Below are 27,528 nucleotides of genomic sequence, written 5' to 3'. Positions count from 1 at the left end.
ACCTCATCGCGACCGGAGGCCTCACATCCTTTGAAAACTCCAGAGGTACGCGGAGATCAGTGCCTCCAAAGGAGACGATGCCTGACTCCTCGTGAAACTTGATAGGAGTCCCAGGATTCCTGTGGCACGTGGAAAGGGACCCTTGGTCTCCCGCCTCAGCTGGAGAGGCGTCCCAATTGCCTTGCCAAGCCTCGAGGAGAATCCCGAGTTGTGTCTCGCAACTAGGCAAGAGTCCTGACGTGGCTGAACAAACACGTGTGTGGAAGGGCCATCCCCGTCGTAACTCGAGAATATACCCCAGGTTCCCGCCGCAACTCGAGAAAAACCATGAGACTTCCCCCTCGCCGCGAGATGAGGCCCGATTCCCCTGCACTGCGTGCAGAGCAATTCCGTGTTGCACATCACACATGAAAGGAGCCTTGATTTCCTTGATGGCACTCCAGAGAAACCCCAAGAACACTGTTTCAAGGCTAGAGGGATCCTGAGGTCACTGTAGCAACACGAAAGAGCTCCGTGGACCAAAAATCAACTCGAGATGAGAGGTTAGTCCCTGGCTTCGACTCCTGAGGAATACCACCTTACCACAAGCACCTCAAGAGGAGGCTTCTCTCAGCTCTAGGTATGTGAGAGGGACCCTGAGTTTGCGGCCTCAAGTGGAATGGACACCGCGATGCCCTGACTCGAAATAAGGCCGGATATCCCTGCAGTGACTGGAATGCAGGCTCGTCTTGCATCTCCCAGGACGAAAGGATGTCTGAATCCCCTGTGGAAAGCACAGAGAAAGACTTAGTTCCCCACCTCATCGTGACCGGAGGCCTTACATCCTTTTAAAACTCCAGAGGTACGCGGAGATCAGTGCCTCCAAAGGAGACGATGCCTGACTCCTCGTGAAACTTGATAGGAGTCCCAGGATTCTTGTGGCACGTGGAAAGGGACCCTTGGTCTCCCGCCTCAGCTGGAGAGGCGTTCCAATTGCCCTGCCAAGCTTCGAGGAGAATCACGAGTTGTCCCTCGCAACTAGGCAGGAGTCCTGACGTGGCTGAAGAAACACGTGGGTGGAAGGGCCATCCCCGTCCTAACTCGAGAATATACCCCAGGTTCCCGCCGCAACTCGAGAAAAACCATGAGACTTCCCCCTCGCCGCGAGATGAGGCCCGATTCCCCTGCACTGCGTGCAGAGCAATTCTGTGTTGCACATCACACATGAAAGGAGCCTTGATTTCCTTCATGGCACTCCAGAGAAACCCCAAGAACACTGTTTCAAGGCTAGAGGGATCCTGAGGTCACTGTAGCAACACGAAAGCGCTCCGTGGACCAAAAATCAACTCGAGATGAGAGGTTAGTCCCTGGCTTCGACTCCAGAGGAATACCACCTTACCACAAGCACCTCAAGAGGAGGCTTCTCTCAGCTCTAGGTATGTGAGAGGAACCCTGAGTTTGCGGCCTCAAGTGGAATGGACACCACGATGCCCTGACTCGAAATAAGGCCGGATATCCCTGCAGTGACTGGAATGCAGGCTCGTCTTGCATCTCCCAAGAAGAAAGGATGTCTGAATCCCCTGTGGAGACCACAGAGAAAGACCTAGTTCCCCACCTCATCGCGACAGGAGGCCTCAAATCCTTTGAAAACTCCAGAGGTATGCGGAGATCAGTGCCTCCAAAGGAGACGATGCCTGACTCCTCATGAAACTTGATAGGAGACCCAGGATTCCTGTGGCACGTGGAAAGGGACCCTTGGTCTCCCGTCTCAGCTGGACAGGCGTCCCAATTGCCCTGCAAAGCCTCGAGGAGAATCCCGAGTTGTCCCTCGCAACTAGGCAGGAGTCCTGACATGGCTGAACACACACGTGGGTGGAAGGGCCATCCTCGTCGTAACTCGAGAATATACCCCAGGTTCCCGCCGCAACTCGAGAAAAACCATGAGACTTCCCCCTCGCCGCGAGATGAGGCCCGATTCCCCTGCACTGCGTGCAGAGCAATTCCGTGTTGCACATCACACATGAAAGGAGCCTTGATTTCCTTGATGGCACTCCAGAGAAACCCCAAGAACACTGTTTCAAGGCTAGAGGGATCCTGAGGTCACTGTAGCAACACGAAAGAGCTCCATGGACCAAGAATCAACACGAGATGAAAGGTTAGTCCCTGGCTTCGACTCCTGAGGAATACCACCTTACCACAAGCACCTCAAGAAGAGGCTTCTCTCAGCTCTAGGTATGTGAGAGGGATCCTGAGTTTGCGGCCTCAAGTGGAATGGACACCGCGATGCCCTGACTCGAAATAAGGCCGGATATCCCTGCAGTGACTTGAATGCAGGCTTGTCTTGCATCTCCCAAGATGAAAGGATGTCTGAGTCCCCTGTAGAGTCCACAGAGAAACACCTAGTTCCCCACCTCATCGCGACCGGAGGCCTCACATCCTTTGAAAACTCCAGAGGTACGTGGAGATCAGTGCCTCCAAAGGAGACGATGCCTGACTCCTCGTGAAACTTGATAGGAGTCCCAGGATTCTTGTGGCACGTGGAAAGGGACCCTTGGTCTCCCGCCTCAGCTGGAGAGGCGTTCCAATTGCCCTGCCAAGCCTCGAGGAGAATCCCGAGTTGTCCCTCGCAACTAGGCAGGAGTCCTGACGTGGCTGAAGAAACACGTGGGTGGAAGGGCCATCCCCGTCGTAACTCGAGAATATACCCCAGGTTCCCGCCGCAACTCGAGAAAAACCATGAGACTTCCCCCTCGCCGCGAGATGAGGCCCGATTCCCCTGCACTGCGTGCAGAGCAATTCCGTGTTGCACATCACACATGAAAGGAGCCTTGATTTCCTTGATGGCACTCCAGAGAAACCCCAAGAACACTGTTTCAAGGCTAGAGGGATCCTGAGGTCACTGTAGCAACACGAAAGAGCTCCGTGGACCCAGAATCAACACGAGATGAGAGGTTAGTCCCTGGCTTCGACTCCTGAGGAATACCACCTTACCACAAGCACCTCAAGAGGAGGCTTCTCTCAGCTCTTGGTATGTGAGAGGGACCCTGAGTTTGCGGCCTCAAGTGGAATGGACACCGCGATGCCCTGACTCGAAATAAGGCTGGATATCCCTGCAGTGACTTCAATGCAGGCTCGTCTTGCATCTCCCAGGACGAAAGGATGTCTGAATCCCCTGTGGAAAGCACAGAGAAAGACTTAGTTCCCCACCTCATCGCGACCGATAGCCTCACATCCTTTGAAAACTCCAGAGGTACGCGGAGATCAGTGCCTCCAAAGGAGACGATGCCTGAATCCTCGTGAAACTTGATAGGAGTCCCAGGATTCCTGTGGCACTTGGAAAGGGACACTTGGTCTCCCGCCTCAGCTGGAGAGGCGTCCCAATTGCCCTGCCAAGCCTCGAGGAGAATCCAGAGTTGTCCCTTGCAACTAGGCAGGAGTCCTGACGTCGCTGAAGAAACACGTGGGTGGAAGGGCCATCCCCGTCGTAACTCGAGAATATACCCCAGGTTCCCGCCACAACTCGAGAAAAACCATGAGACTTCCCCCTCGCCGCGAGATGAGGCCCGATTCCCCTGCACTGCGTGCATAGCAATTCCGTGTTGCACATCACACATGAAAGGAGCCTTGATTTCCTTGATGGCACTCCAGAGAAACCCCAAGAACACTGTTTCAAGGCTAGAGGGATCCTGAGGTCACTGTAGCAACACGAAAGAGCTTCGTGGGCCAAAAACCAACTCGAGATGAGAGGTTAGTCCCTGGCTTCGACTCCAGAGGAATACCACCTTACCACAAGCACCTCAAGAGGAGGCTTCTCTCAGCTCTAGGTATGTGAGAGGGACCCTGAGTTTGCGGCCTCAAGTGGAATGGACACCGCGATGCCCTGACACGAAATAAGGCTGGATATCCCTGCAGTGACTTGAATGCAGGCTCGTCTTGCATCTCCCAAGATGAAAAGATGTCTGAATCCCCTGTGGAGACCACAGAGAAAGACCTAGTTCCCCACCTCATCGCGACCGGAGGCCTCACATCCTTTGAAAACTCCAGAGGTACGCGGAGATCAGTGCCTCCAAAGGAGACGATGCCTGACTCCTCGTGAAACTTGATAGGAGTCCCAGGATTCCTGTGGCACGTGGAAAGGGACCCTTGGTCTCCCGCCTCAGCTGGAGAGGCGTCCCAATTGCCTTGCCAAGCCTCGAGGAGAATCCCGAGTTGTGTCTCGCAACTAGGCAAGAGTCCTGACGTGGCTGAACAGACACGTGTGTGGAAGGGCCATCCCCGTCGTAACTCGAGAATATACCCCAGGTTCCCACCGCAACTCGAGAAAAACCATGAGACTTCCCCCTCGCCGCGAGATGAGGCCCGATTCCCCTGCACTGCGTGCAGAGCAATTCTGTGTTGCACATCACACATGAAAGGAGCCTTGATTTCCTTCATGGCACTCCAGAGAAACCCCAAGAACACTGTTTCAAGTCTAGAGGGATCCTGAGGTCACTGTAGCAACACGAAAGAACTCCGTGGACCAAAAATCAACTCGAGATGAGAGGTTAGTCCCTGGCTTCGACTCCAGAGGAATACCACCTTACCACAAGCACCTCAAGAGGAGGCTTCTCTCAGCTCTAGGTATGTGAGAGGGACCCTGAGTTTGCGGCCTCAAGTGGAATGGACACCGCGATGCCCTGACTCGAAATAAGGCCGGATATCCCTGCAGTGACTGGAATGCAGGCTCGTCTTGCATCTCCCAAGACGAAAGGGTGTCTGAATCCCCTGTGGAGACCACAGAGAAAGACCTAGTTCCCCACCTCATCGCGACAGGAGGCCTCAAATCCTTTGAAAACTCCAGAGGTACGCGGAGATCAGTGCCTCCAAAGGAGACGATGCCTGACTCCTCGTGAAACTTGATAGGAGACCCAGGATTCCTGTGGCACGTGGAAAGGGACCCTTGGTCTCCCGTCTCAGCTGGAGAGGCGTCCCAATTGCCCTGCAAAGCCTCGAGGAGAATCCCGAGTTGTCCCTCGCAACTAGGCAGGAGTCCTGACATGGCTGAACACACACGTGTGTGGAAGGGCCATCCCCGTCGTAACTCGAGAATATACCCCAGGTCCCCGCCGCAACTCGAGAAAAACCATGAGACTTCCCCCTCGATGCGAGATGAGGCCCGATTCCCCTGTACTGCGTGCAGAGCAATTCCGTCTTGCACATCACACATGAAAGGAGCCTTGATTTCCTTGATGGCACTCCAGAGAAACCCCAAGAACACTGTTTCAAGGCTAGAGGGATCCTGAGGTCATTGTAGCAACACGAAAGAACTCTGTGGACCAAAAATCAACTCGAAAAGAGAGGTTAGTCCCTGGATTCGTCTCCAGAGGAATACCACCTTACCACAAGCACCTCAAGAGGAGGCTTCTCTCAGCTCTAGGTATGTGAGAGGGACCCTGAGTTGGCGGCCTCAAGTGGAATGGACACCGCGATGCCCTGACTCGAAATAAGGCCGGATATCCCTGCAGTGACTTCAATGCAGGCTCGGCTTGCATCTCCCAGGACGAAAGGATGTCTGAATCCCCTGTGGAAAGCACAGAGAAAGACTTAGTTCCCCACCTCATCGCGACCGATAGCCTCACATCCTTTGAAAACTCCAGAGGTACGCGGAGATCAGTGCCTCCAAAGGAGACGATGCCTGACTCCTCGTGAAACTTGATAGGAGTCCCAGGATTCCTGTGGCACGTGGAAAGGGACCCTTGGTCTCCCGCCTCAGCTGGAGAGGCGTCCCAATTGCCCTGCCAAGCCTCGAGGAGAATCCAGAGTTGTCCCTCGCAACTAGGCAGGAGTCCTGACGTCGCTGAAGCAACACGTGGGTGGAAGGGCCATCCTCGTCGTAACTCGAGAATATACCCCAGGTTCCCGCCGCAACTCGAGAAAAACCATGAGACTTCCCCCTCGCCGCGAGATGAGGCCCAATTCCCCTGCACTGCGTGCAGAGCAATTCCGTGTTGCACATCACACATGAAAGGAGCCTTGATTTCCTTGATGGCACTCCAGAGAAACCCCAAGAACACTGTTTCAAGGCTAGAGGGATCCTGAGGTCACTGTAGCAACACGAAAGAGCTCCGTGGGCCAAAAATCAACTCGAGATGAGAGGTTAGTCCCTGGCTTCGACTCCAGAGGAATACCACCTTACCACAAGCACCTCAAGAGGAGGCTTCTCTCAGCTCTAGGTATGTGAGAGGGACCCTGAGTTTGCGGCCTCAAGTGAAATGTACACCGCGATGGCCTGACGCGAAATAAGGCTGGATATCCCTGCAGTGACTTGAATGCAGGCTCGTCTTGCATCTCCCAAGACGAAAGGATGTCTGAATCCCCTGTGGAGACCACAGAGAAAGACCTAGTTCCCCACCTCATCGCGACCGGAGGCCTCACATCCTTTGAAAACTCCAGAGGTACGCGGAGATCAGTGCCTCCAAAGGAGACGATGCCTGACTCCTCGTGAAACTTGATAGGAGTCCCAGGATTCCTGTGGCACGTGGAAAGGGACCCTTGGTCTCCCGCCTCAGCTGGAGAGGCGTCCCAATTGCCTTGCCAAGCCTCGAGGAGAATCCCGAGTTGCGTCTCGCAACTAGGCAAGAGTCCTGACGTGGCTGAACAAACACGTGTGTGGAAGGGCCATCCCCGTCGTAACTCGAGAATATACCCCAGGTTCCCGCCGCAACTCGAGAAAAACCATGAGACTTCCCCCTCGCCGCGAGATGAGGCCCGATTCCCCTGCACTGCGTGCAGAGCAATTCCGTGTTGCACATCACACATGAAAGGAGCCTTGATTTCCTTGATGGCACTCCAGAGAAACCCCAAGAACACTGTTTCAAGGCTAGAGGGATCCTGAGGTCACTGTAGCAACACGAAAGAGCTCCGTGGACCAAAAATCAACTCGAGATGAGAGGTTAGTCCCTGGCTTCGACTCCTGAGGAATACCACCTTACCACAAGCACCTCAAGAGGAGGCTTCTCTCAGCTCTAGGTATGTGAGAGGGACCCTGAGTTTGCGGCCTCAAGTGGAATGGACACCGCGATGCCCTGACTCGAAATAAGGCCGGATATCCCTGCAGTGACTGGAATGCAGGCTCGTCTTGCATCTCCCAGGACGAAAGGATGTCTGAATCCCCTGTGGAAAGCACAGAGAAAGACTTAGTTCCCCACCTCATCGCGACCGGAGGCCTTACATCCTTTGAAAACTCCAGAGGTACGCGGAGATCAGTGCCTCCAAAGGAGACGATGCCTGACTCCTCGTGAAACTTGATAGGAGTCCCAGGATTCCTGTGGCACTTGGAAAGGGACACTTGGTCTCCCGCCTCAGCTGGAGAGGCGTCCCAATTGCCCTGCCAAGCCTCGAGGAGAATCCAGAGTTGTCCCTCGCAACTAGGCAGGAGTCCTGACGTCGCTGAAAAAACACGTGTGTGGAAGGGCCATCCCTGTCGTAACTCGAGAATATACCCCAGGTTCCCGCCGCAACTCGAAAAAAACCATGAGACTTCCCCCTCGCCGCGAGATGAGGCCCGATTCCCCTGCACTGCGTGCAGAGCAATTCCGTGTTGCACATCACACATGAAAGGAGCCTTGATTTCCTTGATGGCACTCCAGAGAAACCCCAAGAACACTGTTTCAAGGCTAGAGGGATCCTGAGGTCACTGTAGCAACATGAAAGAGCTCTGTAGACCAAAAATCAACTCGAGATGAGAGGTTAGTCAATGGCTTCGACTCCAGAGGAATACCACCTTACCACAAGCACCTCAAGAGGAGGCTTCTCTCAGCTCTAGGTATGTGAGAGGGACCCTGAGTTTGCGGCCTCAAGTGGAATGGACACCGCGATGCCCTGACTCGAAATAAGGCCGGATATCCCTGCAGTGACTGGAATGCAGGCTCGTCTTGCATCTCCCAAGACAAAAGGGTGTCTGAATCCCCTGTGGAGACCACAGAGAAAGACCTAGTTCCCCACCTCATCGCGACAGGAGGCCTCAAATCCTTTGAAAACTCCAGAGGTATGCGGAGATCAGTGCCTCCAAAGGAGACGATGCCTGACTCCTCGTGAAACTTGATAGGAGACCCAGGATTCCTGTGGCATGTGGAAAGGGACACTTGGTCTCCCGTCTCAGCTGGAGAGGCGTCCCAATTGCCCTGCAAAGCCTCGAGGAGAATCCCGAGTTGTCCCTCGCAACTAGGCAGGAGTCCTGACATGGCTGAACACACACGTGTGTGGAAGGGCCATCCCCGTCGTAACTCGAGAATATACCCCAGGTTCCCGCCGCAACTCGAGAAAAACCATGAGACTTCCCCCTCGCCGCGAGATGAGGCCCGATTCCCCTGCACTGCGTGCAGAGCAATTCCGTCTTGCACATCACACATGAAAGGAGCCTTGATTTCCTTGATGGCACTCCAGAGAAACCCCAAGAACACTGTTTCAAGGCTAGAGGGATCCTGAGGTCACTGTAGCAACACGAAAGAGCTCCGTGGGCCAAAAATCAACTCGAGATGAGAGGTTAGTCCCTGGCTTCGACTCCAGAGGAATACCACCTTACCACAAGCACCTCAAGAGGAGGCTTCTCTCAGCTCTAGGTATGTGAGAGGGACCCTGAGTTTGCGGCCTCAAGTGGAATGGACACCGCGATGCCCTGATTCGAAATAAGGCCGGATATCCCTGCAGTGACTTGAATGCAGGCTCGTCTTGCATCTCCCAAGAAGAAAGGATGTCTGAATCCCCTGTGGAGACCACAGAGAAAGACCTAGTTCCCCACCTCATCGCGACCGGAGGCCTCACATCCTTTGAAAACTCCAGAGGTACTCAGAGATCAGTGCCTCCAAAGGAGACGATGCCTAACTCCTCGTGAAACTTGATAGGAGTCCCAGGACTCTTGTGGCACGTGGAAAGGGACCCTTGGTCTCCCGCCTCAGCTGGAGAGGCGTTCCAATTGCCCTGCCAAGCGTCGAGGAGAATCCCGAGTTGTCCCTCGCAACTAGGCAGGAGTCCTGACGTGGCTGAACAAACACGTGGGTGGAAGGGCCATCCCCGTCGTAACTCGAGAATATACCCCAGGTTCCCGCCGCAACTCGAGAAAAACCATGAGACTTCCCCCTCGATGCGAGATGAGGCCCGATTCCCCTGTACTGCGTGCAGAGCAATTCCGTCTTGCACATCACACATGAAAGGAGCCTTGATTTCCTTCATGGCACTCCAGAGAAACCCCAAGAACACTGTTTCAAGGCTAGAGGGATCCTGAGGTCACTGTAGCAACACGAAAGAACTCTGTGGACCACAAATCAACTCGGAAAGAGAGGTTAGTCCCTGGATTCGTCTCCAGAGGAATACCACCTTACCACAAGCACCTCAAGAGGAGGCTTCTCTCAGCTCTAAGTATGTGAGAGGGACCCTGAGTTTGCGGCCTCAAGTGGAATGGACACCGCGATGCCCTGACTCGAAATAAGGCCGGATATCCCTGCAGTGACTTCAATGCAGGCTCGTCATGCATCTCCCAGGACGAAAGGATGTCTGAATCCCCTGTGGAAAGCACAGAGAAAGACTTAGTTCCCCACCTCATCGCGACCGATAGCATCACATCCTTTGAAAACTCCAGAGGTACGCGGAGATCAGTGCCTCCAAAGGAGACAATGCCTGACTCATCGTGAAACTTGATAGGAGTCCCAGGATTCCTGTGGCACTTGGAAAGAGACACTTGGTCTCCCGCCTCAGCTGGAGAGGCGTCCCAATTGCCTTGCCAAGCCTCGAGGAGCATCCCGAGTTGTGTCTCGCAACTAGGCAAGAGTCCTGACGTGGCTGAACAAACACGTGGGTGGAAGGGCCATCCCCGTCGTAACTCGAGAATATACCCCAGGTTCCCGCCGCAACTCGAGAAAAACCATGAGACTTCCCCCTCGCCGCGAGATGAGGCCCGATTCCCCTGCACTGCGTGCAGAGCTATTCTGTGTTGCACATCACACATTAAAGGAGCCTTGATTTCCTTCATGGCACTCCAGAGAAACCCCAAGAACACTGTTTCAAGGATAGAGGGATCCTGAGGTCACTGTAGCAACACGAAAGAACTCTGTGGACCAAAAATCAACTCGAGATGAGAGGTTAGTCCCTGGCTTCGACTCCAGAGGAATACCACCTTACCACAAGCACCTCAAGAGGAGGCTTCTCTCAGCTCTAGGTATGTGAGAGGGACCCTGAGTTTGCGGCCTCAAGTGGAATGGACACCGCGATGCCCTGATTCGAAATAAGGCCGGATATCCCTGCAGTGACTTGAATGCAGGCTCGTCTTGCATCTCCCAAGAAGAAAGGATGTCTGAATCCCCTGTGGAGACCACAGAGAAACACCTAGTTCCCCACCTCATCGCGACCGGAGGCCTCACATCCTTTGAAAACTCCAGAGGTACTCAGAGATCAGTGCCTCCAAAGGAGACGATGCCTAACTCCTCGTGAAACTTGATAGGAGTCCCAGGACTCTTGTGGCACGTGGAAAGGGACCCTTGGTCTCCCGCCTCAGCTGGAGAGGCGTTCCAATTGCCCTGCCAAGCGTCGAGGAGAATCCCGAGTTGTCCCTCGCAACTAGGCAGGAGTCCTGACGTGGCTGAACAAACACGTGGGTGGAAGGGCCATCCCCGTCGTAACTCGAGAATATACCCCAGGTTCCCGCCGCAACTCGAGAAAAACCATGAGACTTCCCCCTCGATGCGAGATGAGGCCCGATTCCCCTGTACTGCGTGCAGAGCAATTCCGTCTTGCACATCACACATGAAAGGAGCCTTGATTTCCTTCATGGCACTCCAGAGAAACCCCAAGAACACTGTTTCAAGGCTAGAGGGATCCTGAGGTCACTGTAGCAACACGAAAGAACTCTGTGGACCACAAATCAACTCGGAAAGAGAGGTTAGTCCCTGGATTCGTCTCCAGAGGAATACCACCTTACCACAAGCACCTCAAGAGGAGGCTTCTCTCAGCTCTAAGTATGTGAGAGGGACCCTGAGTTTGCGGCCTCAAGTGGAATGGACACCGCGATGCCCTGACTCGAAATAAGGCCGGATATCCCTGCAGTGACTTCAATGCAGGCTCGTCATGCATCTCCCAGGACGAAAGGATGTCTGAATCCCCTGTGGAAAGCACAGAGAAAGACTTAGTTCCCCACCTCATCGCGACCGATAGCATCACATCCTTTGAAAACTCCAGAGGTACGCGGAGATCAGTGCCTCCAAAGGAGACAATGCCTGACTCATCGTGAAACTTGATAGGAGTCCCAGGATTCCTGTGGCACTTGGAAAGAGACACTTGGTCTCCCGCCTCAGCTGGAGAGGCGTCCCAATTGCCTTGCCAAGCCTCGAGGAGCATCCCGAGTTGTGTCTCGCAACTAGGCAAGAGTCCTGACGTGGCTGAACAAACACGTGGGTGGAAGGGCCATCCCCGTCGTAACTCGAGAATATACCCCAGGTTCCCGCCGCAACTCGAGAAAAACCATGAGACTTCCCCCTCGCCGCGAGATGAGGCCCGATTCCCCTGCACTGCGTGCAGAGCTATTCTGTGTTGCACATCACACATTAAAGGAGCCTTGATTTCCTTCATGGCACTCCAGAGAAACCCCAAGAACACTGTTTCAAGGATAGAGGGATCCTGAGGTCACTGTAGCAACACGAAAGAACTCTGTGGACCAAAAATCAACTCGAGATGAGAGGTTAGTCCCTGGCTTCGACTCCAGAGGAATACCACCTTACCACAAGCACCTCAAGAGGAGGCTTCTCTCAGCTCTAGGTATGTGAGAGGGACCCTGAGTTTGCGGCCTCAAGTGGAATGGACACCGCGATGCCCTGATTCGAAATAAGGCCGGATATCCCTGCAGTGACTTGAATGCAGGCTCGTCTTGCATCTCCCAAGAAGAAAGGATGTCTGAATCCCCTGTGGAGACCACAGAGAAACACCTAGTTCCCCACCTCATCGCGACCGGAGGCCTCACATCCTTTGAAAACTCCAGAGGTACTCAGAGATCAGTGCCTCCAAAGGAGACGATGCCTAACTCCTCGTGAAACTTGATAGGAGTCCCAGGACTCTTGTGGCACGTGGAAAGGGACCCTTGGTCTCCCGCCTCAGCTGGAGAGGCGTTCCAATTGCCCTGCCAAGCGTCGAGGAGAATCCCGAGTTGTCCCTCGCAACTAGGCAGGAGTCCTGACGTGGCTGAACAAACACGTGGGTGGAAGGGCCATCCCCGTCGTAACTCGAGAATGTACCCCAGGTTCCCGCCGCAACTCGAGAAAAACCATGAGACTTCCCCCTCGATGCGAGATGAGGCCCGATTCCCCTGTACTGCGTGCAGAGCAATTCCGTCTTGCACATCACACATGAAAGGAGCCTTGATTTCCTTCATGGCACTCCAGAGAAACCCCAAGAACACTGTTTCAAGGCTAGAGGGATCCTGAGGTCACTGTAGCAACACGAAAGAACTCTGTGGACCACAAATCAACTCGGAAAGAGAGGTTAGTCCCTGGATTCGTCTCCAGAGGAATACCACCTTACCACAAGCACCTCAAGAGGAGGCTTCTCTCAGCTCTAAGTATGTGAGAGGGACCCTGAGTTTGCGGCCTCAAGTGGAATGGACACCGCGATGCCCTGACTCGAAATAAGGCCGGATATCCCTGCAGTGACTTCAATGCAGGCTCGTCATGCATCTCCCAGGACGAAAGGATGTCTGAATCCCCTGTGGAAAGCACAGAGAAAGACTTAGTTCCCCACCTCATCGCGACCGATAGCATCACATCCTTTGAAAACTCCAGAGGTACGCGGAGATCAGTGCCTCCAAAGGAGACAATGCCTGACTCATCGTGAAACTTGATAGGAGTCCCAGGATTCCTGTGGCACTTGGAAAGAGACACTTGGTCTCCCGCCTCAGCTGGAGAGGCGTCCCAATTGCCTTGCCAAGCCTCGAGGAGCATCCCGAGTTGTGTCTCGCAATTAGGCAAGAGTCCTGACGTGGCTGAACAAACACGTGGGTGGAAGGGCCATCCCCGTCGTAACTCGAGAATATACCCCAGGTTCCCGCCGCAACTCGAGAAAAACCATGAGACTTCCCCCTCGCCGCGAGATGAGGCCCGATTCCCCTGCACTGCGTGCAGAGCTATTCTGTGTTGCACATCACACATTAAAGGAGCCTTGATTTCCTTCATGGCACTCCAGAGAAACCCCAAGAACACTGTTTCAAGGATAGAGGGATCCTGAGGTCACTGTAGCAACACGAAAGAACTCTGTGGACCAAAAATCAACTCGAGATGAGAGGTTAGTCCCTGGCTTCGACTCCAGAGGAATACCACCTTACCACAAGCACCTCAAGAGGAGGCTTCTCTCAGCTCTAGGTATGTGAGAGGGACCCTGAGTTTGCGGCCTCAAGTGGAATGGACACCGCGATGCCCTGACTCGAAATAAGGCCGGATATCCCTGCAGTGACTGGAATGCAGGCTCGTCTTGCATCTCCCAAGACGAAAGGGTGTCTGAATCCCCTGTGGAGACCACAGAGAAAGACCTAGTTCCCCACCTCATCGCGACAGGAGGCCTCAAATCCTTTGAAAACTCCAGAGGTACGCGGAGATCAGTGCCTCCAAAGGAGACGATGCCTGACTCCTCGTAAAACTTGATAGGAGACCCAGGATTCCTGTGGCACGTGGAAAGGGACCCTTGGTCTCCCGTCTCAGCTGGAGAGGCGTCCCAATTGCCCTGCAAAGCCTCGAGGAGAATCCCGAGTTGTCCCTCGCAACTAGGCAGGAGTCCTGACGTGGCTGAACAAACACGTGTGTGGAAGGGCCATCCCCGTCGTATCTCGAGAATATACCCCAGGTTCCCGCCGCAACTCGAGAAAAACCATGAGACTTCCCCCTCGCCGCGAGATGAGGCCCGATTTCCCTGCAGTGCGTGCAGAGCAATTCTGTGTTGCACATCACACATGAAAGGAGCCTTGATTTCCTTGATGGCACTCCAGAGAAACCCCAAGAACACTGTTTCAAGGCTAGAGGGATCCTGAGGTCACTGTAGCAACACGAAAGAGCTCCGTGGGCCAAAAATCAACTCGAGATGAGAGGTTACTCCCTGGCTTCGACTCCAGAGGAATACCACCTTACCACAAGCACCTCAAGAGGAGGCTTCTCTCAGCTCTAGGTATGTGAGAGGGACCCTGAGTTTGCGGCCTCAAGTGGAATGGACACCGCGATGCCCTGACGCGAAATAAGGCTGGATATCCCTGCAGTGACTTGAATGCAGGCTCGTCTTGCATCTCCCAAGATGAAAGGATGTCTGAATCCCCTGTGGAGACCACAGAGAAAGACCTAGTTCCCCACCTCATCGCGACCGGAGGCCTCACATCCTTTGAAAACTCCAGAGGTACGCGGAGATCAGTGCCTCCAAAGGAGACGATGCCTGACTCCTCGTGAAACTTGATAGGAGTCCCAGGATTCCTGTGGCACGTGGAAAGGGACCCTTGGTCTCCCGCCTCAGCTGGAGAGGCGTCTCAATTGCCTTACCAAGCCTCGAGGAGAATCCAGAGTTGTGTCTCGCAACTAGGCAAGAGTCCTGACGTGGCTGAACACACACGTGGGTGGAAGGGCCATCCCCGTCGTAACTCGAGAATATACCCCAGGTTCCCACCGCAACTCGAGAAAAACCATGAGACTTCCCCCTCGATGCGAGATGAGGCCCGATTCCCCTGTACTGCGTGCAGAGCAATTCCGTCTTGCACATCACACATGAAAGGAGCCTTGATTTCCTTGATGGCACTCCAGAGAAACCCCAAGAACACTGTTTCAAGGATAGAGGGATCCTGAGGTCACTGTAGCAACACGAAAGAACTCTGTGGACCAAAAATCAACTCGAAAAGAGAGGTTAGTCCCTGGATTCGTCTCCAGAGGAATACCACCTTACCACAAGCACCTCAAGAGGAGGCTTCTCTCAGCTCTAGGTATGTGAGAGGGACCCTGAGTTTGCGGCCTCAAGTGGAATGGACACCACGATGCCCTGACTCGAAATAAGGCTGGATATCCCTGCAGTGCCTGGAATGCAGGCTCGTCTTGCATCTCCCAAGACGAAAGGATGTCTGAATCCCCTGTGGAGACCACAGAGAAAGACCTAGTTCCCCACCTCATCGCGACCGGATGCCTCACATCCTTTGAAAACTCCAGAGGTACGCGGAGATCAGTGCCTCCAAAGGAGACGATGCCTGACTCCTCGTGAAACTTCATAGGAGACCCAGGATTCCTGTGGCATGTGGAAAGGGACCCTTGGTCTCCCGTCTCAACTGGAGAGGTGTCCCAATTGCCCTGCCAAGCCTCGAGGAGAATCCCGAGTTGTCCCTCGCAACTAGGCAGGAGTCCTGACGTCGCTGAAGAAACACGTGGGTGGAAGTGCCATTCCCGTCGTAACTCGAGAATATACCCCAGGTTCCCGCCGCAACTCGAGAAAAACCATGAGATTTCCCCCTCGCCGCGAGATGAGGCCCGATTCCCCTGCACTGCGTGCAGAGCAATTCCGTGTTGCACATCACACATGAAAGGAGCCTTGATTTCCTTGATGGCACTCCAGAGAAACCCCAAGAACACTGTTTCAAGGCTAGAGGGATCCTGAGGTCACTGTAGCAACACAAAAGAGCTCCGTGGGCCAAAAATCAACTCGAGATGAGAGGTTACTCCCTGGCTTCGACTCCAGAGGAATACCACCTTACCACAAGCACCTCAAGAGGAGGCTTCTCTCAGCTCTAGGTATGTGAGAGGGACCCTGAGTTTGCGGCCTCAAGTGGAATGGACACCGCGATGCCCTGACTCGAAATAAGGCTGGATATCCCTGCAGTGACTTCAAAGCAGGCTCGTCTTGCATTTCCCAGGACGAAAGGATGTCTGAATCCCCTGTGGATAGCACAGAGAAAGACTTAGTTCCCCACCTCATCGCGACCGATAGCCTCACATCCTTTGAAAACTCCAGAGGTACGCGGAGATCAGTGCCTCCAAAGGAGACGATGCCTGACTCCTCGTGAAACTTGATAGGTGTCCCTGGATTCCTGTGGCACTTGGAAAGGGACACTTGGTCTCCCGCCTCAGCTGGAGAGGCGTCCCAATTGCCCTGCCAAGCCTCGAGGAGAATCCAGAGTTGTCCCTCGCAACTAGGCAGGAGTCCTGACGTCGCTGAAGAAACACGTGGGTGGAAGGGCCATCCCCGTCGTAACTCGAGAATATACCCCAGGTTCCCGCTGCAACTCGAGAAAAACCATGAGACTTCCCCCTCGCCGCGAGATGAGGCCCGATTCCCCTGCACTGCGTGCAGAGCAATTCCGTGTTGCACATCACACATGAAAGGAGCCTTGATTTCCTTGATGGCACTCCAGAGAAACCCCAAGAACACTGTTTCAAGGCTAGAGGGATCCTGAGGTCACTGTAGCAACACGAAAGAGCTCCGTGGGCCAAAAATCAACTCGAGATGAGAGGTTAGTCCCTGGCTTCGACTCCAGAGGAATACCACCTTACCACAAGCACCTCAAGAGGAGGCTTCTCTCAGCTCTAGGTATGTGAGAGGGACCCTGAGTTTGCGGCCTCAAGTGGAATGGACACCGCGATGCCCTGACGCGAAATAAGGCTGGATATCCCTGCAGTGACTTGAATGCAGGCTCGTCTTGCATCTCCCAAGATGAAAGGATGTCTGAATCCCCTGTGGAGACCACAGAGAAAGACCTAGTTCCCCACCTCATCGCGACCGGAGGCCTCACATCCTTTGAAAACTCCAGAGGTACGCGGAGATCAGTGCCTCCAAAGGAGACGATGCCTGACTCCTCGTGAAACTTGATAGGAGTCCCAGGATTCCTGTGGCACGTGGAAAGGGACCCTTGGTCTCCCGCCTCAGCTGGAGAGGCGTCTCAATTGCCTTGCCAAGCCTCGAGGAGAATCCCGAGTTGTGTCTCGCAACTAGGCAAGGGTCCTGACGTGGCTGAACACACACGTGGGTGGAAGGGCCATCCCCGTCGTAACTCGAGAATATACCCCAGGTTCCCGCCGCAATTCGAGAAAAACCATGAGACTTCCCCTTCGATGCGAGATGAGGCCCGATTCCCCTGCACTGCGTGCAGAGCAATTCTGTGTTGCACATCACACATGAAAGGAGCCTTGATTTCCTTCATGGCACTCCAGAGAAACCCCAAGAACACTGTTTCAAGGATAGAGGGATCCTGAGGTCACTGTAGCAACACGAAAGAGCTCCGTGGACCAAAAATCAACTCGAGATGAGAGGTTAGTCCCTGTCTTCGACTCCAGAGGAATACCACCTTACCACAAGCACCTCAAGAGGAGGCTTCTCTCAGCTCTAGGTATGTGAGAGGGACCCTGAGTTTGCGGCCTCAAGTGGAATGGACACCGCAATGCCCTGACTCGAAATAAGGCCGGATATCCCTGCAGTGACTGGAATGCAGGCTCGTCTTGCATCTCCCAAGACGAAACGGTGTCTGAATCCCCTGTGGAGACCACAGAGAATCACCTAGTTCCCCACCTCATCGCGACCGGAGGCCTCAAATCCTTTGAAAACTCCAGAGGTACGCGGAGATCAGTGCCTCCAAAGGAGACGATGCCTGACTTCTCGTGAAACTTGATAGGAGTCCCAGGATTCCTGTGGCACTTGGAAAGGGACACTTGGTCTCCCGCCTCAGCTGGAGAGGCGTCCCAATTGCCCTGCCAAGCCTCGAGGAGAATCCCGAGTTGTCCCTCGCAACTAGGCAGGAGTCCTGACGTCGCTGAAGAAACACGTGGGTGGAAGGGCCATCCCCGTCGTAAATCGAGAATATACCCCAGGTTCCCGCCGCAACTCGAGAAAAACCATGAGACTTCCCCCTCGCTGCGAGATGAGGCCCGATTCCCCTGCACTGCATGCAGAGCAATTCCGTGTTGCACATCACACATGAAAGGAGCCTTGATTTCCTTGATGGCACTCCAGAGAAACCCCAAGAACACTGTTTCAAGGATAGAGGGATCCTGAGGTCACTGTAGCAACACGAAAGAACTCTGTGGACCAAAAATCAACTCGAAAAGAGAGGTTAGTCCCTGGATTCGTCTCCAGAGGAATACCACCTTACCACAAGCACCTCAAGAGGAGGCTTCTCTCAGCTCTAGGTATGTGAGAGGGACCCTGAGTTTGCGGCCTCAAGTGGAATGGACACCACGATGCCCTGACTCGAAATAAGGCTGGATATCCCTGCAGTGCCTGGAATGCAGGCTCGTCTTGCATCTCCCAAGACGAAAGGATGTCTGAATCCCCTGTGGAGACCACAGAGAAAGACCTAGTTCCCCACCTCATCGCGACCGGATGCCTCACATCCTTTGAAAACTCCAGAGGTACGCGGAGATCAGTGCCTCCAAAGGAGACGATGCCTGACTCCTCGTGAAACTTCATAGGAGACCCAGGATTCCTGTGGCATGTGGAAAGGGACCCTTGGTCTCCCGTCTCAGCTGGAGAGGCGTCCCAATTGCCCTGCCAAGCCTCGAGGAGAATCCCGAGTTGTCCCTCGCAACTAGGCAGGAGTCCTGACGTCGCTGAAGAAACACGTGGGTGGAAGTGCCATTCCCGTCGTAACTCGAGAATATACCCCAGGTTCCCGCCGCAACTCGAGAAAAACCATGAGACTTCCCCCTCGCCGCGAGATGAGGCCCGATTCCCCTGCACTGCGTGCAGAGCAATTCCGTGTTGCACATCACACATGAAAGGAGCCTTGATTTCCTTGATGGCACTCCAGAGAAACCCCAAGAACACTGTTTCAAGGCTAGAGGGATCCTGAGGTCACTGTAGCAACACAAAAGAGCTCCGTGGGCCAAAAATCAACTCGAGATGAGAGGTTACTCCCTGGCTTCGACTCCAGAGGAATACCACCTTACCACAAGCACCTCAAGAGGAGGCTTCTCTCAGCTCTAGGTATGTGAGAGGGACCCTGAGTTTGCGGCCTCAAGTGGAATGGACACCGCGATGCCCTGACTCGAAATAAGGCTGGATATCCCTGCAGTGACTTCAAAGCAGGCTCGTCTTGCATTTCCCAGGACGAAAGGATGTCTGAATCCCCTGTGGATAGCACAGAGAAAGACTTAGTTCCCCACCACATCGCGACCGATAGCCTCACATCCTTTGAAAACTCCAGAGGTACGCGGAGATCAGTGCCTCCAAAGGAGACGATGCCTGACTCCTCGTGAAACTTGATAGGAGTCCCTGGATTCCTGTGGCACTTGGAAAGGGACACTTGGTCTCCCGCCTCAGCTGGAGAGGCGTCCCAATTGCCCTGCCAAGCCTCGAGGAGAATCCAGAGTTGTCCCTCGCAACTAGGCAGGAGTCCTGACGTCGCTGAAGAAACACGTGGGTGGAAGGGCCATCCCCGTCGTAACTCGAGAATATACCCCAGGTTCCCGCTGCAACTCGAGAAAAACCATGAGACTTCCCCCTCGCCGTGAGATGAGGCCCGATTCCCCTGCACTGCGTGCAGAGCAATTCCGTGTTGCACATCACACATGAAAGGAGCCTTGATTTCCTTGATGGCACTCCAGAGAAACCCCAAGAACACTGTTTCAAGGCTAGAGGGATCCTGAGGTCACTGTAGCAACACGAAAGAGCTCCGTGGGCCAAAAATCAACTCGAGATGAGAGGTTAGTCCCTGGCTTCGACTCCAGAGGAATACCACCTTACCACAAGCACCTCAAGAGGAGGCTTCTCTCAGCTCTAGGTATGTGAGAGGGACCCTGAGTTTGCGGCCTCAAGTGGAATGGACACCGCGATGCCCTGACGCGAAATAAGGCTGGATATCCCTGCAGTGACTTGAATGCAGGCTCGTCTTGCATCTCCCAAGATGAAAGGATGTCTGAATCCCCTGTGGAGACCACAGAGAAAGACCTAGTTCCCCACCTCATCGCGACCGGAGGCCTCACATCCTTTGAAAACTCCAGAGGTACGCGGAGATCAGTGCCTCCAAAGGAGACGATGCCTGACTCCTCGTGAAACTTGATAGGAGTCCCAGGATTCCTGTGGCACGTGGAAAGGGACCCTTGGTCTCCCGCCTCAGCTGGAGAGGCGTCTCAATTGCCTTGCCAAGCCTCGAGGAGAATCCCGAGTTGTGTCTCGCAACTAGGCAAGGGTCCTGACGTGGCTGAACACACACGTGAGTGGAAGGGCCATCCCCGTCGTAACTCGAGAATATACCCCAGGTTCCCGCCGCAATTCGAGAAAAACCATGAGACTTCCCCTTCGATGCGAGATGAGGCCCGATTCCCCTGCACTGCGTGCAGAGCAATTCTGTGTTGCACATCACACATGAAAGGAGCCTTGATTTCCTTCATGGCACTCCAGAGAAACCCCAAGAACACTGTTTCAAGGATAGAGGGATCCTGAGGTCACTGTAGCAACACGAAAGAGCTCCGTGGACCAAAAATCAACTCGAGATGAGAGGTTAGTCCCTGTCTTCGACTCCAGAGGAATACCACCTTACCACAAGCACCTCAAGAGGAGGCTTCTCTCAGCTCTAGGTATGTGAGAGGGACCCTGAGTTTGCGGCCTCAAGTGGAATGGACACCGCAATGCCCTGACTCGAAATAAGGCCGGATATCCCTGCAGTGACTGGAATGCAGGCTCGTCTTGCATCTCCCAAGACGAAACGGTGTCTGAATCCCCTGTGGAGACCACAGAGAATCACCTAGTTCCCCACCTCATCGCGACCGGAGGCCTCAAATCCTTTGAAAACTCCAGAGGTACGCGGAGATCAGTGCCTCCAAAGGAGACGATGCCTGACTTCTCGTGAAACTTGATAGGAGTCCCAGGATTCCTGTGGCACTTGGAAAGGGACACTTGGTCTCCCGCCTCAGCTGGAGAGGCGTCCCAATTGCCCTGCCAAGCCTCGAGGAGAATCCCGAGTTGTCCCTCGCAACTAGGCAGGAGTCCTGACGTCGCTGAAGAAACACGTGGGTGGAAGGGCCATCCCCGTCGTAAATCGAGAATATACCCCAGGTTCCCGCCGCAACTCGAGAAAAACCATGAGACTTCCCCCTCGCTGCGAGATGAGGCCCGATTCCCCTGCACTGCGTGCAGAGCAATTCCGTGTTGCACATCACACATGAAAGGAGCCTTGATTTCCTTGATGGCACTCCAGAGAAACCCCAAGAACACTGTTTCAAGGCTAGAGGGATCCTGAGGTCACTGTAGCAACACGAAAGAGCTCCTTGGGCCAAAAATCAACTCGAGATGAGAGGTTATTCCCTGGCTTCGACTCCATAGGAATACCACCTAACCACAAGCACCTCAAGAGGAGGCTTCTCTCAGCTCTAGGTATTTGAGAGGGACCCTGAGTTTGCGGCCTCAAGTGGAATGGACACCGCGATGCCCTGACGCGAAATAAGGCTGGATATCCCTGCAGTGACTTGAATGCAGGCTCGTCTTGCATCTCCCAAGATGAAAGGATGTCTGAATCCCCTGTGGAGACCACAGAGAAAGACCTAGTTTCCCACCTCATCGCGACCGGAGGCCTCACATCCTTTGACAACTCCAGAGGTACGCGGAGATCAGTGCCTCCAAAGGAGACGATGCCTGACTCCTCGTGAAACTTGATAGGAGACCCAGGATTCCTGTGGCACGTGGAAAGGGACACTTGGTCTCCCATCTCAGCTGGAGAGGCGTCCCAATTGCCCTGCAAAGCCTCGAGGAGAATCCCGAGTTGTCCCTCGCAACTAGGCAGGAGTCCTGACGTCGCTGAAGAAACACGTGGGTGGAAGGGCCATCCCCGTCTTAACTCGAGAATATACCCCAGGTTCCCGCCGCAACTCGAGAAAAACCATGAGACTTCCCCCTCGCCGCGAGATGAGGCCCGATTCCCATGCACTGCGTGCAGAGCAATTCTGTGTTGCACATCACACATGAAAGGAGCCTTGATTTCCTTGATGGCACTCCAGAGAAACCCCAAGAACACTGTTTCAAGGCTAGAGGGATCCTGAGGTCACTGTAGCAACACGAAAGAGCTCCGTGGACCAAGAATCTACACGAGATGAGAGGTTAGTCCCTGGCTTCGACTCCTGAGGAATACCACCTTACAACAAGCACCTCAAGAGGAGGCTTCTCTCAGCTCTAGGTATGTGAGAGGGACCCTGAGTTTGCGGCCTCAAGTGGAATGGACACCGCGATGCCCTGACGCGAAATAAGGCTGGATATCCCTGCAGTGACTTGAATGCAGGCTCGTATTGCATCTCCCAAGATGAAAGGATGTCTGAATCCCCTGTGGAGACCACAGAGAAACACCTAGTTCCCCACCTCATCGCGACCGGAGGCCTCACATCCTTTGAAAACTCCAGAGGTACGCGGAGATCAGTGCCTCCAAAGGAGACGATGCCTGACTCCTCGTGAATCTTGATAGGAGTCCCAGGATTCCTGTGGCACGTGGAAAGGGACCCTTGGTCTCCCGCCTCAGCTGGAGAGGCGTCCCAACTGCCTTGCCAAGCCTCGAGGAGAATCCCGAGTTGTGTCTCGCAACTAGGCAAGAGTCCTGACGTGGCTGAACAAACACGTGTGAGGAAGGGCCATCCCCGTCGTAACTCGAGAATATACCCCAGGTTCCCGCCGCAACTCGAGAAAAACCATGAGACTTCCCCCTCGCCGCGAGATGAGGCCCGATTCCCCTGCACTGCGTGCAGAGCAATTCCGTGTTGCACATCACACATGAAAGGAGCCTTGATTTCCTTCATGGCACTCCAGAGAAACCCCAAGAACACTGTTTCAAGGCTAGAGGGATCCTGAGGTCACTGTAGCAACACGAAAGAGCTCCGTGGACCAAAAATCAACTCGAGATGAGAGGTTAGTCCCTGGCTTCGACTCCAGAGGAATACCACCTTACCACAAGCACCTCAAGAGGAGGCTTCTCTCAGCTCTAGGTATGTGAGAGTTACCCTGAGTTAGCGGCCTCAAGTGGAATGGACACCGCGATGCCCTGACTCGAAATAAGACCGGATATCCCTGCAGTGACTGGAATGCAGGCTCGTCTTGCATCTCCCAAGACGAAAGGGTGTCTGAATCCCCTGTGGAGACCACAGAGAAAGACCTAGTTCCCCACCTCATCGCGACAGGAGGCCTCAAATCCTTTGAAAACTCCAGAGGTATGCGGAGATCAGTGCCTCCAAAGGAGACGATGCCTGACTCCTCGTGAAACTTGATAGGAGACCCAGGATTCCTGTGGCACGTGGAAAGGGACCCTTGGTCTCCCGTCTCAGGTGGAGAGGCGTCCCAATTGCCCTGCAAAGCCTCGAGGAGAATCCCGAGTTGTCCCTCGCAACTAGGCAGGAGTCCTGACATGGCTGAACACACACGTGGGTGGAAGGGCCATCCCCGTCGTAACTCGAGAATATACCCCAGGTTCCCGCCGCAACTCGAGAAAAACCATGAGACTTCCCCCTCGCCGCGAGATGAGGCCCGATTCCCCTGCACTGCGTGCAGAGCATTTCCGTGTTGCACATCACACATGAAAGGAGCCTTGATTTCCTTCATGGCACTCCAGAGAAACCCCAAGAACACTGTTTCAAGGCTAGAGGGATCCTGAGGTCACTGTAGCAACACGAAAGAGCTCCGTGGGCCAAGAATCAACACGAGATGAGAGGTTAGTCCCTGGCTTCGACTCCTGAGGAATACCACCTTACCACAAGCACCTCAAGAGGAGGCTTCTCTCAGCTCCAGGTATGTGAGAGGGATCCTGAGTTTGCGGCCTCAAGTGGAATGGACACCGCGATGCCCTGACGCGAAATAAGGCCGGATATCCCTGCAGTGACTTGAATGCAGGCTCGTCTTGCATCTCCCAAGAAGAAAGGATGTCTGAATCCCCTGTGGAGACCACAGAGAAAGACCTAGTTCCCCACCTCATCGCGACCGGAGGCCTCACATCCTTTGAAAACTACAGAGGTATGCGGAGATCAGTGCCTCCAAAGGAGACGATGCCTGACTCCTCGTGAAACTTGATAGGAGTCCCAGGATTCTTGTGGCACGTGGAAAGGGACCCTTGGTCTCCCGCCTCAGCTGGAGAGGCGTTCCAATTGCCCTGCCAAGCCTCGAGGAGAATCCCGAGTTGTCCCTCGCAACTCGGCAGGAGTCCTGACGTGGCTGAACAAACACGTGGGTGGAAGGGCCATCCCCGTCGTAACTCGAGACTGTACCCCAGGTTCCCGCCGCAACTCGAGAAAAACCATGAGACTTCCCCCTCGCCGCGAGATGAGGCCCGATTCCCCTGCACTGTGTGCAGAGCAATTCTGTGTTGCACATCACACATGAAAGGAGCCTTGATTTCCTTCATGGCAATCCAGGGAAACCCCAAGAACACTGTTTCAAGGCTAGAGGGATCCTGAGGTCACTGTAGCAACACGAAAGAGCTCCGTGGACCAAAAATCAACTCGAGATGAGAGGTTAGTCCCTGGCTTCGACTCCAGAGGAATACCACCTTACCACAAGCACCTCAAGAGGAGGCTTCTCTCAGCTCTAGGTATGTGAGAGGGACCCTGAGTTTGCGGCCTCAAGTGGAATGGACACCGCGATGCCCTGACTCGAAATAAGGCCGGATATCCCTGCAGTGACTGGAATGCAGGCTCGTCTTGCATCTCCCAAGACGAAAGGGTGTCTGAATCCCCTGTGGAGACCACAGAGAAAGACCTAGTTCCCCACCTCATCGCGACCGGAGGCCTCACATCCTTTGAAAACTCCAGAGGTATGCGGAGATCAGTGCCTCCAAAGGAGACGATGCCTGACTCCTCGTGAAACTTGATAGGAGACCCAGGATTCCTGTGGCACGTGGAAAGGGACCCTTGGTCTCCCGTCTCAGCTGGAGAGGCGTCCCAATTGCCCTGCAAAGCCTCGAGGAGAATCCCGAGTTGTCCCTCGCAACTAGGCAGGAGTCCTGACATGGCTGAACACACACGTGGGTGGAAGGGCCATCCCCGTCGTAACTCGAGAATATACCCCAGGTTCCCGCCGCAACTCGAAAAAAACCATGAGACTTCCCCCTCGCCGCGAGATGAGGCCCGATTCCCCTGCACTGCATGCAGAGCAATTCCGTGTTGCCCATCACACATGAAAGGAGCCTTGATTTCCTTGATGGCACTCCAGAGAAACCCCAAGAACACTGTTTCAAGGCTAGAGGGATCCTGAGGTCACTGTAGCAACAAGAAAGAGCTCCGTGGATGAAGAATCAACACGAGATGAGAGGATAGTCCCTGGCTTCGAATCCTGAGGAATATCACCTTACCACAAGCATCTCAAGAGGAGGCTTCTCTCAGCTCTAGGTATGTGAGAGGTACCCTGAGTTTGCGGCCTCAAGTGGAATGGACACCGCGATGCCCTGACTCGAAATAAGGCCGGATATCCCTGCAGTGACTTCAATGCAGGCTCGTCTTGCATCTCCCAGGACGAAAGGATGTCTGAATCCCCTGTGGAAAGCACAGAGAAAGACTTAGTTCCCCACCTCATCGCGACCGATAGCCTCCCATCCTTTGAAAACTCCAGAGGTACGCGGAGATCAGTGCCTCCAAAGGAGACGATGCCTGACTCCTCGTGAAACTTGATAGGAGTCCCAGGATTCCTGTGGCACGTGGAAAGGGACCCTTGGTCTCCTGCCTCAGCTGGAGAGGCGTCCCAATTGCCCTGCCAAGCCTCGAGGAGAATCCAAAGTTGTCCCTCGCAACTAGGCAGGAGTCCTGACGTCGCTGAAGAAACACGTGGGTGGAAGGGCCATCCCCGTCGTAACTCGAGAATATACCCCAGGTTCCCGCCGCAACTCGAGAAAAACCATGAGACTTCCCCCTCGCCGCGAGATGAGGCCCGATTCCCCTGCACTGCGTGCAGAGCAATTCCGTGTTGCACATCACACATGAAAGGAGCCTTGATTTCCTTGATGGCACTCCAGAGAAACCCCAAGAACACTGTTTCAAGGCTAGAGGGATCCTGAGGTCACTGTAGCAACACGAAAGAGCTCCGTGGACCAAGAATCAACACGAGATGAGAGGTTAGTCCCTGGCTTCGACTCCTGAGGAATACCACCTTACCACAAGCACCTCAAGAGGAGGCTTCTCTCAGCTCTAGGTATGTGAGAGGGATCCTGAGTTTGCGGCCTCAAGTGGAATGGACACCGCGATGCCCTGACTCGAAATAAGGCCGGATATCCCTGCAGTGACTTGAATGCAGGCTCCTCTTGCATCTCCCAAGAAGAAAGGATGTCTGAATCCCCTGTGGAGACCACAGAGAAACACCTAGTTCCCCACCTCATCGCGACCGATAGCCTCACATCCTTTGAAAACTCCAGAGGTACGCGGAGATCAGTGCCTCCAAAGGAGACGATGCCTGACTCCTCGTGAAACTTGATAGGAGTCCCAGGATTCTTGTGGCACGTGGAAAGGGACCCTTGGTCTCCCGCCTCAGGTGGAGAGGCGTTCCAATTGCCCTGCCAAGCCTCGAGGAGAATCCAGAGTTGTCCCTCGCAACTAGGCAGGAGTCCTGACGTGGCTGAACAAACACGTGGGTGGAAGGGCCATCCCCGTCGTAACTCGAGACTATACCCCAGGTTCCCGCCGCAACTCGAGAAAAACCATGAGACTTCCCCCTCGCCGCGAGATGAGGCCCGATTCCCCTGTACTGCGTGCAGAGCAATTCCGTCTTGCACATCACACATGAAAGGAGCCTTGATTTCCTTGATGGCACTCCAGAGAAACCCCAAGAACACTGTTTCAAGGATAGAGGGATCCTGAGGTCACTGTAGCAACACGAAAGAACTCTGTGGACCAAAAATCAACTCGAAAAGAGAGGTTAGTCCCTGGATTCGTCTCCAGAGGAATACCACCTTACCACAAGCACCTCAAGAGGAGGCTTCTCTCAGCTCTAGGTATGTGAGAGGGACCCTGAGTTTGCGGCCTCAAGTGGAATGGACACCGCGATGCCCTGACGCGAAATAAGGCCGGATATCCCTGCAGTGACTTGAATGCAGGCTCGTCTTGCATCTCCCAAGATGAAAGGATGTCTGAATCCCCTGTGGAGACCACAGAGAAACACCTAGTTCCCCACCTCATCGCGACCGGAGGCCTCACATCCTTTGAAAACTCCAGAGGTACGCGGAGATCAGTGCCTCCAAAGGAGACGATGCCTGATTCCTCGTGAAACTTGATAGGAGTCCCAGGATTCCTGTGGCACGTGGAAAGGGACCCTTGGTCTCCCGCCTCAGCTGGAGAGGCGTCCCAATTGCCTTGCCAAGCCTCGAGGAGAATCCCGAGTTGTGTCTCGCAACTAGGCAAGAGTCCTGACGTGGCTGAACAAACACGTGTGTGGAAGGGCCATCCCCGTCGTAACTCGAGAATATACCCCAGGTTCCCGCCGCAACTTGAGAAAAACCATGAGACTTCCCCCTCGCCGCGAGATGAGGCCCGATTCCCCTGCACTGCGTGCAGAGCAATTCTGTGTTGCACATCACACAGGAAAGGAGCCTTGATTTCCTTCATGACACTCCAGGGAAACCCCAAGAACACTGTT

This window comes from Cervus elaphus, unplaced genomic scaffold, assembly GCF_910594005.1.
Source record: "Cervus elaphus unplaced genomic scaffold, mCerEla1.1, whole genome shotgun sequence".
Lineage (NCBI taxonomy): Eukaryota > Metazoa > Chordata > Mammalia > Artiodactyla > Cervidae > Cervus > Cervus elaphus.
Note: the sequence above shows the minus strand (reverse complement) of the source record.